We start from the raw sequence: 18,091 nt of genomic DNA, 5'->3' as shown, positions 1-18,091 counted from the left end.
ACGGTACATTTCATATGAAAATTCTGACATAATTCAGCTGTCTAGTGATGAGCGGAACCTTTCAAATTTAGGTTTAGCCAAACTAGAATTTTCAAATCCTGTTTGGACTGATTGGCGATATTCTCCAAAATGGTGGCCCCCAAAAGCCATTTCAATTAAGCAGAAGTGTCAGTACCAACAACGAACGTGGGCATTAACAGCAGGAGGAGGTCGAGTCGATGGGACCCAAACCCACAAAATTCAGGACTAACCTTAATTTTGTGATTTGGGACCACTGATTTGCAGTCAAATTATTTGGCATCCGTGCCTCGATTATATTCAACGGTATTGTCAGTGTTGCTGAGAGTTATATCTTCAAATCTACTTAAGGCAACTTTAGAAAACAAAATGCACAATTTTTATTTGCATGTTGAAACTTAAGCTACTCATTGGATCACCAATCTGGTTTGGTGCTCCCTCTCTAAGGCTCCATAGCTGTAATAGAAAGATCTGCAATAGACCTACCACCTTTCCCAAAAACACAAATAAAAATCTCCCCTTTCCCTAGAGTTTAATAAAAAAAAACACAATCATTAACATGTTAGGTATCTTCTTATACCAAAATACTGATTTATCAATCTGAAAGATGATTTTCCAGTGTGACACCACTTTTTTTTGCCATTTTGCCACCCTTAAAAATGTTAATAAAACGTGATCAAATGTCCCTTAGGAGCAATGCCTAAAATGCAAATATATATATTTCTGATTTTACTAAATGGTTGATGCAAATGACATAAACCATAAATCAAATTTTATTGAACAAAACTCCCTATGATAAAAGCATATTCTTCAAAATAAAAAACAAACTTAAAGTGCACAGTTCCAAATTATGCACAGCAGAGTTTCAAAACATTTTTAAGGTTGTAAAGAACTGAAAATGGCCATTTATTTTATTTGCAGCATTAGCAGGTAAATACATCCTAACAGGCCAAGTAACCTGTAACAAAGGAACCCTTCTTTGATATCACCTTCACCATTTTTGCATTCATTGAACTTGTGAGTTTTTGTAGACTTTACGCTTGAATTCTTTGGCATGATGTCAGTATAGCCTCCCAGAGCTGCTGTTTTGATTTGAGCTTCCTCCCACCCTGATAGAACTTTTGCTTGGTGACACTTTAAAGGTTCTCTATAGGGTTGAGGTCAGGAGAAGATGATGGCCACAACATGAGATTCTCTCCTTTTATGCTCATAGCAGCCAATGACACAATGGGGCACATTTACTTACCCGGTCCTGTCGCGATCCTCGAGGTGCATTGTTTGACGAGGATGAAGTCCAGTGCCCGATATCCTGCATGTGTTGCTTCCCTGCTGAGGTCCGCCGGAGTTCACCTTCTTCTTCCCAGTGTAAGTGAGTGCATGTCTTGAGACACAATTTGAATTTTAAATCCAGCGGCCACGCCCCCGATTTGTGTCGCATGAAAGTTGGAGCAGTTGCACCAAAAACTGATCGCTTGCACCAAAACCCCCTGTTAAATGCGGCCCAAATGGAAATAGTCACGAAACCCGGCAGAAATGTGGTGTGTGGACCCTCAGTAAATGTACCGCAATGAGTGCAATGTCATGCATGAATATGATTTTCCTCTGGAAGGCATGATTCTTCTTTGTGCACCATCAAAGAAAGTGATCATATAATCAAAGAAACTCTTTATATTTTGCCAATGTCATTTTCACACCTTTATGAAACCTATACAGATCAGCTCTCTCCCCATGAGACCAGCCCAAAACATGACTCCGGTCCTTGTTGATGTCAAAGCCTTGTTGGGAGATGAGGACTCTAATCAGTAAACAAGACTGTTTGGAAATTAGTCTTCATGCATGTCTGGGCCCACTTACCCAAACCCTACCCCTTCCCTTAACTCTAACCCTATAATCAAGTAAAATACCTTGAGATTGGGAGGCAGTTCATATCAAAACAGCAGCTGTAAGAGGTTATTCTGGCATCATGCAATAAAATTCAGAACAAAAACTCACAAGTTCAATGGATGCAAGAATTGTGAAGGTGATGTTAAAGAAGAATTCATATGTTAACATGTAACTTGGCCTGTTAGGATGTTTTAGGTCGGACCAGCTTTTCATTTCAGTGAATGTGACCTCCTCATGCTGCAAATTCAACAAATGACCATTTTCAATTCTGTCCAACCTATAAAATGTTGTGAAACTCTGCTGTGCATAATAATTTGGACCTGCGCATTTAGATTTTTTAATTTTGCATAATATACTCTTATCATTGGGACGTTTGTTCAATAACGTTCGATTTGTACTCGGGTGATGACTTTTATTATACTGACTTTCATTTGCATCGACCATTTAGGAAAATCAGAGATAAATATAATTTGCATAATAATTTGGAACGTGGTGTACACAGTTTTGTACACATTACACACAAATTATGAAAATGTTTTGGCCATGGTAATTTCTTTTCCAAGACTATTATAACAAAGCTATATTAGTTATATTTCTGTGATCATATTGACCCAAAGAATAACATGGAATGTATTATTTGGGTCACATAGTGAAAGCCTTAAAAAGAAGCACATAGAAAGCTCAACAAAATTATACAAAATGTGCAATTTTCTTAGTTCTACTCCATTGGAATTTTTTTCCCTGCTTCCCAGGACATTGCATGTAATAGTAAATACTAATTAGCAGACCCACTGAGGTTCACCCGAACCAGAATCGCAAAATTGTACTTGGGGCTGGGTCTTAAAATGTTGCCATTGTGATGTCTTTGGGGAGCCACAATAGCCCTAATGCCTAAAATGCAAAATCAGATGGGTTTTGACATTAAAGGTCTAAAAAAGGCACATACCCAATATAAACAGTAAGACTTTAACCTGTCGATGACCTAGGACAAGCAAGACAATTATAATTTCCCTGCAGAATACACTAAAAAGAACATCCACATCTGGGTGCTCATATGGGAACTGTCCTTTATGACAAAATAATCCAAATGGTAAAATTTGGCTTTAGAAATAAAGAGTTTAACTAGCTGTTACTTTTGCGATAAACATGTTTTCTTATTTGTGAAAACTCATGATTAATATCTGGCCTTGTACTATGATTACGCCATGTTAGTCCCTGCGAGATGAAAGTCTACATTTTCCATGAATGCATTAGCATTTTGATATGATTATTATTGATATATTCTGTAACCACCATAGCTTAAAAAGATAAAATGTTCCATACAGTATTTTAGATGCTCTAATAAACATGTTCAACCTTATCATCACAACAAAAAAGCTTTGATTATTAATTTTTTTTCATTTATATAAATATGATCATTGCATGGTCCGAAAGCATTGCACATGTTGATGACTGATTTTGTATAATACTGTTCAAAAGATGAAAAAATATGAAAATAAATTATTAAAACCTAGCATAGAGTTTTAATTTAAAAAAAAAAATCATTTTATTTATTATTTTGAACAAATAAGCCAGAAAGCTGATTTTTTTTTTCCTGGTTCAGAATCCCACAATAGGGTATTGTGTTTGAAAATGAGTTTTGTAAGCCAGGCAAACCCTACAATCAATTAAGTTAAATACATAACCATATTTGAATTCAGCTGTTGAAGACAGGATGTTAAGAAAAAAATAAGCTAAACATCATATTAAGAGAATTCAGTATTTTGGATGGCGTTACCATTTAAATATGTATGCACACAGTACCAACACAAGTCAATACAATTCACAATAGTCTCCAATCAACAAAATCTGTTTGAATTGTAATTAAAATAAAAATTCAATTGTACTACAAGTTCTGGGAAATTCGCCATGCTTTACTATGGTATTTTGACTCCAAAACTCTAGAAGACAGAAGAGCACCAATTATGTTATTAGTAAATAATAAAGTACTTAAATTCAAGATTCATAATTAAATACTTCCTAGAATGAAGAAAATAACCTACATTGTTAACAGTTTGTCATCATTCATTAGTAGCCAGAGGCGAGACACTTCCAAATAATCTGCATTTGCATTCTGGAGACGGAACAGAAGGGTCTTGTTTTCAATCAACAAGCATTTCTTTTTTCTCTGGCTTTCTTTTTATCTTTTAAAGAAGCTCAGAAGAAAAAAAAAAATGATTTATTTTTACAACATAACAAATTTCCTAGCAGGTGGCGCTTTGGCCTTTTTAGTCCATAAAGCTGACAGCCAAGTACAATGAGTTTGTTGAGCTCAAATGGATTTAAGAAAAGGACCTCTAGTTAATTTGTTGGCACTTTACCCAAAGTAAGTTGGATTTCTTGTTTCTATCAACGCAATGGCATGTGTGATGAATTTTTATGTGTAGAGCAGAAATTTGCTTTAAATGGAAAGAAAATATTTACTCATAGCGCCATTGCAGTGTAGCAGTGCCAAGGTTATTCCAGGGTCACAAAGAAAGTGATCTAAAGCCTTTGATATCACATGTTGTTAAATGCAATGTTATAATAAAGTAAAGCAGCCATATACTCTACAGTACACAGATAAAGTAGACCTATTTTTGCAAGTCATCTCTAACTATTCTCCTTTAGGGAAATATAGATGGTACCATCAGGAATTAAGCTTCAGCCGTATACTTAGGCTCACTTCTAAATGGCTTGCTTCATGTTTTTTAACCAAGTCGGTCATATTTGGAACAGGTAGGAGTGAGGCATTGTCAGGCTTCAGGGGTAGTGGACGCACTGGACCACAGCAGACAATGACACAAGCTGACACCGGAGTGTAAGTGACACCCGGTCTTCACCAGAGCCCACTGCAAAGCGGGTTGGATGTGCTGCAGCATGGTACCACCAGGTCGTTCCACAGGTGCGACTTTGTCTGCGGTGGCAGCCAAGGCAAGGTACAGAGTTGGAAGGCAAGTTTGTGGTCGGGGACAGGCTGGAGGTCAAGACAGGCGGCAGAGGCTCAGAGGCAGAGCAGAAGGACAGGGCTGGCAGCGGAGGAGCATAAATGAGAACAGGTCCGGGGTCACAACGGGAATCAAATCACAGGTTCAAGGCAAAGGAGCAAGCTTTCTCTTAGGAATATAGCATGAAGATCTGGCAAGGGATGCTGGAAAGGGCTAGCACCAATCAGCGGAGTGCTGGCACTTTAAATCTTCTGAAGGCGGCATGCTCGTGCCCTAGGAGATGGGGACACAATCGCACGGCCACCAGGCGGGAGCCAGGAGCGGGAGTAGGTAAAAGGATTACGGGGGTGCTGGGGCACACAGAGGATCACGGGTGAGCCAACAACCCGAGATGTGGGTCACTGGAGCACCTGTGACCAGCATGTGCAACTCAAGCTGGAAAGGAGCCAATCTATCACCTGTGTGAAGAGGAAACCTGTTTAGAACTTTGTCTTTCTGTCACAGTATATTTTAAGTAACATGAGACATACTAAATAAGCTCCACCACAGGTGGGAAAATATTAAATTTTGAAAGCTGGTCAGATTTTGTCATAGAGACTAGCGAAAACTTCAGAGTCCTTCTTTGAGGAAATATACAGTATGTTTTATAGCAGTTTTATATTCAAATGGCATTGGCAAAGCTCCCACATAATAAAGATTATAAACATACCACACTTCTACACCTATGACAAAACAACTTGATGATTGTCTATCTCTTATTTCCTTCCGTTATCTTTGGGATAATTCCCCATGCCCAGTTGCTTTACACTATACATGCAGTATGATTAAACTATATGATACTCTAGGAACAACATTTTAATCTCTATTTAACCCATTATCGGTTATTTAGTGTAACCCTAATTTTTTATTTAGCCACCCTATATTGCATTGAAAATGTATCTTCTCAAGGAACAAAGTGAATATGATTTTTCATATACATAACTTTCTAGGGCTCCTACGGGGTCTTAATAAATGTAAGAGCATTTTTTTAAAAAGTAAAAACTATTAAATATTTAAAAAATAAAAATTTAAATCATCCATCTTTCCTAAGAATGCATGAAAAAAAAAAATCAAAAGTACATTAGGTATACCCACATCTTAAAATGTTTGATCTATCCAAACATTAAAACGATTATTCCATGCCAAAAAATGCAATATCTGAAAAAAAAACATCCATAATGTCCACTTAGACACTTTCGCCTCCCATAAAAATGTTAATAATCAGGGGGTCGTACAGTTGTCCATATGGAATCATTGAAAATATCATCCAATGCCGCAAACAAATGGCATCTTAACCAGCTCCATATACCAAAATCTGAAAAAGCTATGGTTTCCAGAATATGGCAACACAATGCAAAGTTTTTAAAAGTTTCTAAAGGTATTAATACATAAAAAAAACTATACTGAGCTATAAATAAAGGGAGGGGGAATATGATCTGGACTGTAAAGTGAAAGCTGTAAAATCAAAGCAGTTTTTTACCAATTCCACCACATTTGGAATTTTATTTCAACTTTCCAGTACATGCCACAGAATATTAAATGGTGCCAATGGTGCAATTTGTCCTGCAGTACAGCTCAGTACACAGAAATATCAAAACAATATGGCTTGTGGAAGGAGGGGAATAAGAAACTGAAATTAAAAATATAAATTCCTTAGCATCAAGGGGTTAATACAAACTGAAATCAGTCACAAAAACTTCAGATGTGGAAAGAGATATGGTCTTTAACCCTTTCAGGACCTGGCCCTTTTTTGTTTTTTCATTTTCATTTTTTACTCCCCATGATCAAAAATCCATAACTTTTTTATTTTTCCATGTACAGAGCTGTGTGACGGCTTATTTTCTGCGTAACAAATTGCACTTCATAGAGATGGTATTGAATATTCCATGCCGTGTACTAGGAAGCGGGAAAAAAATTCCAAATGCAGTGAAATTGGTAAAAAAACGCATTTGTGCCGCCTTCTTGTGGGCTTGGATGTTACGGATTTCACTGTGCGCCCCAAATGACATGTCTACTTTATTCTTTGGGTCGGTACGATTACGGGGATACCAAATTTGTATAGGTTTTATAATGTTTTCATACATTTAAAAAAATTAAAACCTCCTGTACAAAAAATTTTTTGGGGATTTTGCCATCTTCTGGCGCTAATAACTTTTTTATACTTTGGTGTACTGAGCTGTGAGTGGTGTCGTTTTTTGCGGATTTTGATGACGTTTACAATGTTATCAATTTTAGGACTGTACGACCTTGTGATCACTTTTTATAGAATTTTTTAATTTTTTTAAATGACAAAAAAAGTGCCATTTTCGAATTTGGGCGCGATTTTCCGTTACGGGATTAAACACAGTGAAAAACCGTTATCATATTTTGATAGATCGGGCATTTTCGGACGCGGCGATACCTAATGTGTTTATGATTTTTACTGTTTATTTATATTTATATCAGTTCTAGGGAAAGGGGGGTGATTTGAGTTTTTAGGGTTTTTTATTATAATTTTTTTTCTTTTAACTTTTTTTTATTTTTATTTTTAGTACTTTTCAGACTCCCTAGGGTACTTTAACCCTAGGGGGTCTGCACGATCCTATCATATACTGCCATACTACAGTATGGCAGTATATGGGGATTTTACTCCTCATACATTACAATGTGCTGATAGCACATTGTAATGCATGGGTTAACCAGAAGTAGCCTCGGGTCTTCGCGAGACCCGAGGTTACCATGGCGACGGATCGCCGCTCCCCGATGACGTCACGGGGAGCGGCGATCCCAGAAAAGATGGCGGCGCCCACGCGCCGCCATGCTTTTGAAGCCGCCGGCAGCATTGCCGGCGGCGATCGAGGTGAAAACACCCGCGATCGGTGCTAGCACCGATCGCGGGTGTTACCGGTAAGCCTTTGCTGCAATATGCAGCAAAGACTTACCGGCTATGGAGAGGGCTCAGCGCGTGAGCCCTCTCCATGCACCCGCGGCCGACCCGTGACGTGCTATTACGTCACGGGTCGTGAAAGGGTTAAAAAAATAACACTGTTCTTATTTTATACAAGTATTTTCAGACATCTATTCACAGCTCTAAATCGGAGTTTAATTTGTAAAACCTTATTGCTCTTCATAAATAGGGCTCACGTGCCCCTGTAAATCCCCGGGCATATTATTCTCCATTAAACCACAATAACCTTTTACAGAAGACACAAAACAGCAAAATAGCATCTCTTCAGTTCATTAGATAAAGAAAAGTGAACGGAGGTAAATTACATTCAGACAGCAGCATAATTCCATTATTTTCTAAGATTTAAATGTAATCAACACAACAATAAGTAGTTCTATAAATATGTAAAAAGAAAATGAACTATGAACCTGTGATTGAAAAAACGCTGTTATAAAGAAAAGAACAGTAATTCATAGTATGAACAGGAATTAGACCTAATGCCCCCATTTACAAATGTTGTTCTACTTTTCTACTCTCTAAATCATAGTCTACAATCAGCCTTTTACTTTTACATTTCCAGTAAAAATTGCTGAGTAAGCAAAATGAAGCAACTTGTAGCTGAAGGAAGCAGAGTGTTCTTTGCTATCTAAAGCTTCCTTGAGACTGGGTTTTCATGCCAGCTATTTGGTTTACCCACTAATGTGATAATTCTGGATTCTAGTTGTCTACCTATTTTTGTTCTCTGACCATTCCTTGCAAACCTGTCTTGCCAGAACTTACACTCTCTTATCCTTTCCTGACTTGCCAGTTCCACCTACACCTCATTTTGATACACTTAGGATGACCAGCATGTAATCTACGGTAAAAATGCATTGCTTAGAGCGTTGTAGCTTTATAACAAAATACCAATGAAGGTGAAATGTTGCAGTGTAAATCAAGAGTAATTCCGGAAGGCTGAACAAGGCAAGTGAAAGAATAAGAATAGTTAAGCCTCTTAAGATACTTCATGTAAAGTAAAATAATTTTCATAGATGAATGCCGCTTCCTTAAGTCAATAAGCAGAAAGGAAGAGGAACCTGCAAGAAAGTCATTTAAGAATGAACCATCTAGGATTATTTTCCGAGTTCATTATACTGGGCAAACATCTAAAATCAAAGTAATTGATTAGAAAAACAAAGATTATTTAAGAATTTCTGCAGCTTGGCATCCGGACTGTGTTTATTATGTGTTTGCACAATGGTTAGCAGATTGATCAGCTTTCAACTCCTAAAAACAAATTATACTGTTAGTTAAATATTTTGCACTAAATAAAAACAGCACTTAAAAATACATTAGTATAAAATGTGATTGTAACTATATTTAATAGAGATTGCACCTGCTTTCATAAAGCTGTCAATTTAATGTAACTCAAAGTAAGATCTGAACATGTTTCCTGTATTATATCACATCCAGGATTGGATATTTAAAGGAAAACTGCTATCATAATTTAACATGATAAAGCATTTACTTGTAGATCCAGAAACCGCGCTAATATGCTTTATATTTATTACCAATTGCCTCATTTTCTCTAAAATTTTAAAATTTAATTTTAAAATTTTGCTAATAAAGCCAGAAGGGTTCTGGGGGACATTACCAGACCCCCCCCCCTGTGCTGCAGCTTCACAGGCTGCTACACTAGGCAGGAGCACTTCCCCTTACCACTGTGTGCTAAAACTTCCTTTCTACTATAAATTTATATCAGGCAGGGGGTGAGTTAGACAGTGTAACAGCCTGTGAAGCTGTGTCATTTTAAAAATGTGATTTTAAAAGGAAGGAATGGATAAAAAATTTAAAAACATGACCACGGTCAAGGTGCCTGGGTCTATGAGGGAATGTGCCCCTGGTTTATCAGATTTTGATGGTAGATTTACTTAAAAGCTGTAGCTGTTAATTAAAGATTCTTCGGCCCCAGTGAAAAATACATTATGTTTTCTATAATTGAGTAAGCATCAAACAAAATACACTATAAGGAGAAAAGATTTGAGATACATTTCTTTAGAAATATTTGCCAAATGTATCTAAAAGAGAGTTACAATGGGAAACATTGCATCCAGTGTATTCCTAGAAAGGTACATTTTAGTATATCCATATACATGTCACTCTGCTTGGGAAATTGGTGCACAAGTAAAGTACCAACCCGATTCAATATAAAAGAAATAATTTGGCACTCATATGTTGAGCAAATTCGACAAATATTTTATTCCATCCAAATAAATGAAACCTGCTAAGTTTTGACGTTTCGGTCAATTCCTGACCTTCTTCAGAAAACAGTCTGCTGGAGGAGAATAGGATGAATGATAAAATAAGGAGATATAGGCAATGTTGTCCATTTTCTGAGGAAGGTCAGGAATTGACCAAAACGTCAAAACTAATCGGAAAGCATTTATTTGGATGCAATAAAATATTTGTCTAATTTGCTCAACATATGAGTCCCAAGTTATTTCTTCTATATTCCTAGAAAGCTAGCCTGACACTTGTAGTACTATTGAAATTATATAATCGGACATTACAACACATTGGGGTTGGGGGGATGTAGCATTACAGTTACATCGGTTACCACCTTAAACAACTTTCTCATTCATAATGTGAATGCAGATGTGGTAGACATATGTAAGAAATGCTAATTTTTAAAAAGGCACAAATTTAAGTTGAAGTCCGCTCCAGTCCCTCAATGTGGTAGGAAATATGCAGGAACGTTTCCGGCAAGTTTTGTGTGGCTTTTTAACTAAAAAGTTACATATGCACTGCTGACATTAACACCTCATGTTCCACATTTAGCAATGTGTCCAAGTCACTTAAATAGATCAAATGTCCAAAAGGCATCTATAGAGCAGCTGAGACGCACTCAAACAGATGACAAGCTTTGGAAAATGAAAATATAGAAAATAGAGACTCCAGTTACCGAGAAGGAGGAGGTTTCTCTGAGCTAATAGGTATTTTTATACAGTACCATCAATCACAGTCCCTTCAATTTAATTCATGTGCTTTACCATCGCTTACTATGGTTGATCTTTATACATTAAGTAATAAACACAGACACACTGGTGACCTTATGAAATGTGGATAACATGGTAGTCAAGAACACCATCAATCCTTGTGCCCTCCAATCTAAGGAACTGCCTTTTCATCTTTCTAATTTTTTTTTATTCCATGAATATCCATGTGTACTTAATTACAGGCCATCACTTGAGAGCTTTACACAATCTTGCCTAAGTGTGCCCGTGTGATTGTTATCATCTTGTTAGTGGCTTGAGGTCTTGGGACCTATAAACATCTACTTGTTATTTTTATGCTCAATAATAGTTTACTTTGGTTCTTAGAACTGTAACATTGCCTGTAACATATTCTTCTGCTTCTAATTGTATAGGAGAGAATCCTACAACCCTTGAAATCCATTCTTCCATACAGGTCGAAAAACTCTCCCAGATTAAGATTATGGGGCAGATTTACTTACCCGGTCCCTTCGCGATCCAGCGGCGCTTTCTCTGCGGTGGATTCGGGTCCGGCCGGGATTCACTAAGGTAGTTACTCTGACGACCACCAGGTGTCGCTGCTGCGCTGAAGTCCGCCGGAATGCACGACCCTATTCCTGGTGAAGGTAAGTGCGAGTCCAGCGACACTTTTTTTAAAAAAATGCAGCGGTTTTTCCGAATTTGTCGGGTTTTCGTTCGGCCACATCCCCCCGATTTCCGTCGTGTGCATGCCGGCGCCGATGCGACACAATCCGTCGGGAAAACGCGAATCGGGCCCTTAGTAAATGACCCCCTATATGTGTACTATGATCATACTACTGTGGTGCAATCAGTACTGGCAGCAGATTTAGTGCACTATAATGGTGTAAGGATCAATTTTCTTTGGTTTTCGGGCCTAGAAAATACTACTAAAAAGTTGAAGGGAGGCCCCTGATAAATATAAGATGATTACTGCAGTAATGGCACCTGGATATTTGAGAAAGTGACCCTGATCAATCTAAAACTCTACTTTGATGGTAGATTTAAAGGGGTATTCCCATTTTGGAAAATTAATTTTATTGTTTGGATGATGAAAAATTATAAAATTTTCCGATATACTTTCTGTATAAATTCCTCATGGTTTTCTAGATCTCTGCTTGCTGTCATTCTATAGAAGTAGTTTATTTCCAGTGGAGAGAAAAATGCCCATTGTCACACAGGTGCACGGCTCGTTAGTATCACAGAGAGTAATCAGAGCCGTGTGTTATAACGAGCCGCACACCTGTGTGACCATGGCAGATTTCTGTCCACAATGAGGCTTTCTATAGCAGGACAGCAAGCAGAGATCTAGAAAAACTGTGCGGAATTGATATAGAAACTTTTCATTATTCAAACAATATCCATTACTTGTTGAAATGGGAATACCCCTTTAAATGCCCAAAATTGGAAAACTATAAAAATTATAGCCATGTGATGATTGCTTAACTATTTCATTTTAGATTCAAAACTCAGCTTACACACACAGTCTGCTCTTCTAAGTAAAAAATGAAATATAACTGATACAAATGTGTACAGTATTTTTCGGACTATAAGGCGCACCATCAATAAATGCCTGCTAAAATGTCTAGGTTCATATATAAGGCGCACCAGATTATAAGGTGCACCTGATTATAAGGATGAATGACCAGCAGGTGGCAGACCTGTGCTCAGTTCAAGGCAGCTGTTGTCTGTAAGTATGGGTCATATATAAGGCGCACTGGACTATAAGGTGCACCTTTGATTTCTGAGAAAATCAAAGGATTTTTTATGCGCCTTATAGTCCAAAAAATCCCCCCCCCCCCCAAGACCAGACAAAATAGCACACAAGGCTGGGCAGATGGCATTGTGTATACATGTTGACACTGCCCTTGTAAGGACAGGAGCTAAAGTAGAATCAGGCCAATTAGTGGATGTACACTATCCTTTATCTAATTGTAACAGTTAACATTACGTGATCTTAGTGAGATATTCTGTTTTACTTATTTCAGTCTTTAAGATCTTAGAGAGTTCAGCATAACACAGAGAATTAATAAAAACCTGAGAGATTTGTTCTGTCATACCCTCTTCTTTAAGAGGCATGTCTTCTCAAAGGTTTGACATTAAGTACTTATCTCAGTTATGTCTAGTAATAAAGAATTGTACAAGAATAACATACTTTCACGCTGTGACATTCATTATGCTGTCACCAAAAACAATGGGGTGAATCTTTAAAAAGATTACGCAAAAATCTAGAAAGTTACTTAAGCAGGTTTGTGATGGTCGTTATATGACTTTGCATGGTTACTATGTCATGAAAAACGTAGCATAAATTTGTCATAAAAATTGTAAATTTTTGGTAGTGCAGCATTGTGCATTGCTTTTATCAAGTACATCGTTTTAAGTCATAGAGATTTCAACAGTTTCAACAGTACAAAAAGAACTCCCAACATCCAGGAATAATTAGGTCCATATATTTTTTGTTTAGAAAGAATATAAGTTCAAATGATATTTTGTTACAATATAATAATAATAATAATTCTTTATTTATAGCGCACACAGATTACGCAGCTCTGCACAAAGCATGTCAAATTGCTCCCTGTCCCCGTGGGGCTCACAATCTAAACAACCTACCTGTATGTTTTGGAGTATGGGAGGAAACCGGAGTACCTGGAGGAAACCCACGCAAACAAGCAGAGAACATACAAACTCTTTGCAGGATGTTCACCTGGGTGGGATTGGAACCCAGGACCCCAGTGCTGCAAGGCAGAGGTGCTACTCACTCAGCCACTGTGCCGCCCTTAAATTCTAGTCAATTTATCAAAAAAAGCCCTCTTAATAGTAAAAAAGAAAGTCCTACCCAGAACAATGAGAGGACACTTGCAAGTTTTATGTAACGTGGAAAAACTCACAATTCCTTAATAAAGTTTTTTTTATTACACACAATCCTCCAATACTTACAATTATTATTTATTTATAGAGCACCATTATTTCCATGCTACACCAGATGACCTAGCCCGGCAGAGAGAAGCTTAACCACTAAGAGCACCACAAAAGGTACACAGGCTGCGCTCTCTCTCCATGCAGGGTTCATGTCAGCTGCGCGGTTGGTACTGCCATCATGGATGGCCAATTGGCACCTCCTCATCGGAGGCCAAGATCAGTTCCCATGGCAGCCTTAAGTCTCATAGTGAGCCAGATTTGTCACAGTAATATAAATTTAAATCACTCTCTTTCCCTAGAACAGATATAATGTTAGGCAACTCTGTATCCCAAAAAATACCTGATCAATCAAAATATTAAAATTATTATCCTGTACAGTGAATGCTATGATGGATAATCAGTAATTACGTATTGGTAATCTTCTTTCCCTGAACCAAATTTTTGTTTTTGCTACACCAATTGTGAAACAGGAAGGGAACTAAGCAATGCTGTTGTGGTTTAGCAAAAGAGTATTAATGGTATGTATTTACAAATTATCCCCTCACCACGACAACACCACCGAAAATGCCTAAAAAATGTATGGGGTGGGAGGACCATGTGGCTGCATGACAAATCTGATCTATGGAAACTTCCCTAAACTCAGCCCATGAGGCTGCAACTGCTCCGGTTTAGTGGTCATTCAACCCCCTAGGAATAGGCATGTCTGCAGCTGGATAGACTGAAGTAATAGCTAGCTTAATCCACCTGGCTATCATGTTAGGGAATGCCTTTCTACCTTTATTCCTAGGATAAGATGCAAGATAAATAGATAAATAGGCTCTCTGTAGATATTCTAAAAGAACTTGTCTAACATCTAAACAGTGGAACTCTGCAGGGTTTTCACAGAATGAGGATAGGATCACCTCCTGTTACCAATGAAACTGGGATGCAACCTTTGGGAGGAAAGCCGGGTCAGTGAGAAAAATTATCCTATCCACTAAGACCGTCATGTAGAGGGGTTTACAGGATAGGGCTGACAATTCCCCAATAAGCCTAGCCACCCTAAACTGCAGATGGGTTACAGTACTTTCTACTCTTCGATATCTCTGGAAGGCCAGATGATTATTCCAATCTTAAAAATCACTATAAATGCACATTTCAGGCTAAAAACGATAAATTCTCCTTCACAAAACCGCAGCCTTAAATTCAAAACCGACCTATGATTCAAATACTTCCAAAATAATTCAAAGGAATAGAATGCCATAAATAAAATGTGACATACAAAACAATTCAATTTCTACATAAATATGTCATTGTACTGGTGGTGTTTTGGAACAAACAATAAATTCAAAGTACAGAACAAAAGTATTGTAGGCATTACAGTGACTGTTCGTAACAAAACTATTTTGAAAGGAGAAACATTTGTATTTTTAATACTGGAGCACCAAATTTATTGTAGACCAGCTAAAGGAAATTCAACTGTAAATACATTGATTTGACACAATGGCTTAAATCACACTACTTAACCACTCAGCTTTTATTGATCTGTGCTCTACTCTTTATTGTTAATTGTAAACTATTATTTTATGTTGTTTAAAAAGTTTTTTTATAAAGGTGGAATTGGGGCATTTAAAAAAAATGCCAGAGTCAGAACAACAAATAATAAATCTTTCTAAAATCCGTACCCCCTCACAGAGTTGATTGTCAAAGTTTCATGCCTTGAAGTTTGGAAAATATACGTTTTAATTTGATTAATTTTTTTTTTTTGCCTCGCTACAGCATACATTATCAAAATACTCAATAGTCAAATAACTTCCAATATTAATTCCATAATGTTGAAGTTGCTGGTGTAACGCGTGTTTTCCAAATTCAACGTCCAAAATCTATAACATTTTAATTTTTCTGTGTACAGAGCCGGATGAGGGCTTGTTTTATAAATAACATTTTGTAATTCTTAGGTGGTATTCTGGGCACTGTACTGGGAAGCTGGAAATTTCAAGAACATCTTAAAAGCTTAGTTTTTACTTCTTTTACCTTATGATCTCTTTGGGTCAGTTCAGCCATAGAGTTAAACACATATTTATAGCCTTGCTATTTTTTTAATACCTTAAACAAATTCTAAATGTTTAAAAAAAACTTCTATAATCGCCATTTTATGTCACATGTAACCTTTTTTTTATCATTCGGTTTCAGGAGATTGGTGAAGTGTCATATTCATTTTATGGGCGGTGAAACACTGAACATTCATACTTTTTTTCTCCCCCTTATAGCATTCACTGCCAATCATTTTTAATTCAACTACAGAATTTAAATGGATGGTACCAATCGTGATTGTTAGCAGCATGTGTCTGCTGTATAATATAGCAGTCACCTGCCCATTATGGAGAGGAGTCAGCCAATCCATACAATGTAAACAATGGGGGGTCTTACACGTTCACCATTCATTCTTTAAAAGGCTAATGTTTTGTAGGTCTCACTTGTGCTTTCAAATTAGCTCTGACGTGTTGTCCAAATGTTTCTTTTATGCATATTTCATATAGATATGTATGGTTTATACATCACCTGCTGTATGACTAAAGTTAAAGGACATCTATCACCAGATCAAGGATTGTAAACCAAACATACAGACATACTGTGGGTTCCTCCTCTGGCAGGATCTGCTGTTCTTTTAGCTTCTTATGCCCTGGTTTTTAAGAAAAAGGGGCTTAAAAATGTATGCAAATGAGCCCGAAAGGCTCCAGGGTCTATTAACTGCTATGGAGCAGATAGCCCCTCGGGCTCATTTGCATAATTTGAAAATACTTATTTTTTAAACCAGGGTATAAGAAGCTTTTTTTTATTTATAATTTTTATCATAATATACAAAAGACAAAACACATACAAATTCATTATTATTCCATCAACATATTATCACTTGATTCAAGCCAACTTATGCATCCTTTTTTAATATACCTCCCATAACCCCCTCTCTCTGGCGGTTGACGGTTCACTTATACCATTACCATTGCAATACCATTGCATGCATAACCAGAGTGCTGAAAAAAATAACAACCTTAAATGTTCCACCATGTTTTATTTACCCATGCCTTTTCTCGCTTTATTCCTTTATCCATTGCCTCCTGCTGCTCTGATTTACAATCCTTGATCTGGTGATAGATGTCCTTTAAAGTAAAGTATTACTTTATCCAAGGTTACCGTATATACTCGAGTATAAGCTGACCCAAGTATAAGCCGAGGCCCCTAATTTTACCACAAAAACCTGGTAAAACCTATATATTTTTTACTCGAGTATAAGCCGAGTTTGGGTTTTCAGCACATTTTTTTGTGCTGAAAAACTAGGCTTATACTCGAGTATATAAGGTAATTTGGATGAGGTCTCAGTTGGGATTGAGGGAAGAGAAAGAAGAAGAAAAGAAAGGAAAAAAGGAAAAAGAGAAAAAAAGGAGAAAGGGAAAAATCGAGTGAGAGCTGCCAAGTAGCGGTAAAGGGTCTGCGATTACCCACGTGGGCCAAGGGGGGGGGGGGTAAAGACACTTTTAAGTAAAGTTTTCCATAAACCTACAAAAGTGGAGCGGAGGACAGCATCATACCCAAAAACGAGATGTATTTTTCTCCACATGAGTGAAAAGGAACAACTGATACATTTGTAGAGCTGAGTGTGATACTTCCCAAGGATTCTTTCTTTATTGTAAATGAGTCATGCTCTGCCCCTTTGGGTGAGTGTTTTGGACATAACACAGAGCTTCACCCACTTACAAATTTGGCATTACCTTGCAGAAAATGTTTGCATTTTAACTGTAGATTAATTTTATATGCTGTAGAAATTAAGTACAATTTGCTATTCACCTCAATTAAAAAATGCTGAAGTAATTTGCTTTCTTATGCCGCAATCACAAACAGTGTTTATATTTTATTGTGATTACCAGCATAAGGACATTTTATCATCTTACAGAACCTTGACTTTATATGTAGAGTCTGAAGGTATTATAACCGAGCCGTCGGCAAGAACAGCTGTTGTTTTATATCAGTTTAATGCTATATTTTACGGATAGCGATTTCTTCCATGTATGTTAACAGATTTAAAATAGTGAAACTTCACACCTTGTTACACTTTCCTACACAGATGCCTCGTGGTCTCGCTGAATATTTAAAGAAGCAAAAGCAGTCGAAACTAAAAATGATCAATGAACTGTACACATTCTCTGTATACTTGCTTAAGAAAATAACGTGGTAAATGTAATATTATTATACCTTTGTTATTGAACGGTCTTTGGATTGTTGATGTGGATTCTTAAAGAATTTTTCCAAAAAAAAAGTATCATCAAACTTTC

The 18,091-nt window shown here is 37.2% G+C and overlaps 1 protein-coding gene across 1 annotated transcript in view; it reads right to left on the bottom strand.

Annotated features, from left to right (window-relative positions):
* The window catches only part of PCDH15 (protocadherin related 15), a 934,666-nt gene that overhangs the window by 611,041 nt on the left and 305,534 nt on the right, over nucleotides 1-18,091 (bottom strand). The window lies entirely within an intron of this gene.

The sequence above is a fragment of the Engystomops pustulosus genome, chromosome 11 (genome assembly GCF_040894005.1).
Source record: "Engystomops pustulosus chromosome 11, aEngPut4.maternal, whole genome shotgun sequence".
Lineage (NCBI taxonomy): Eukaryota > Metazoa > Chordata > Amphibia > Anura > Leptodactylidae > Engystomops > Engystomops pustulosus.
This window is presented reverse-complemented; position numbering and strand designations above follow the sequence as displayed.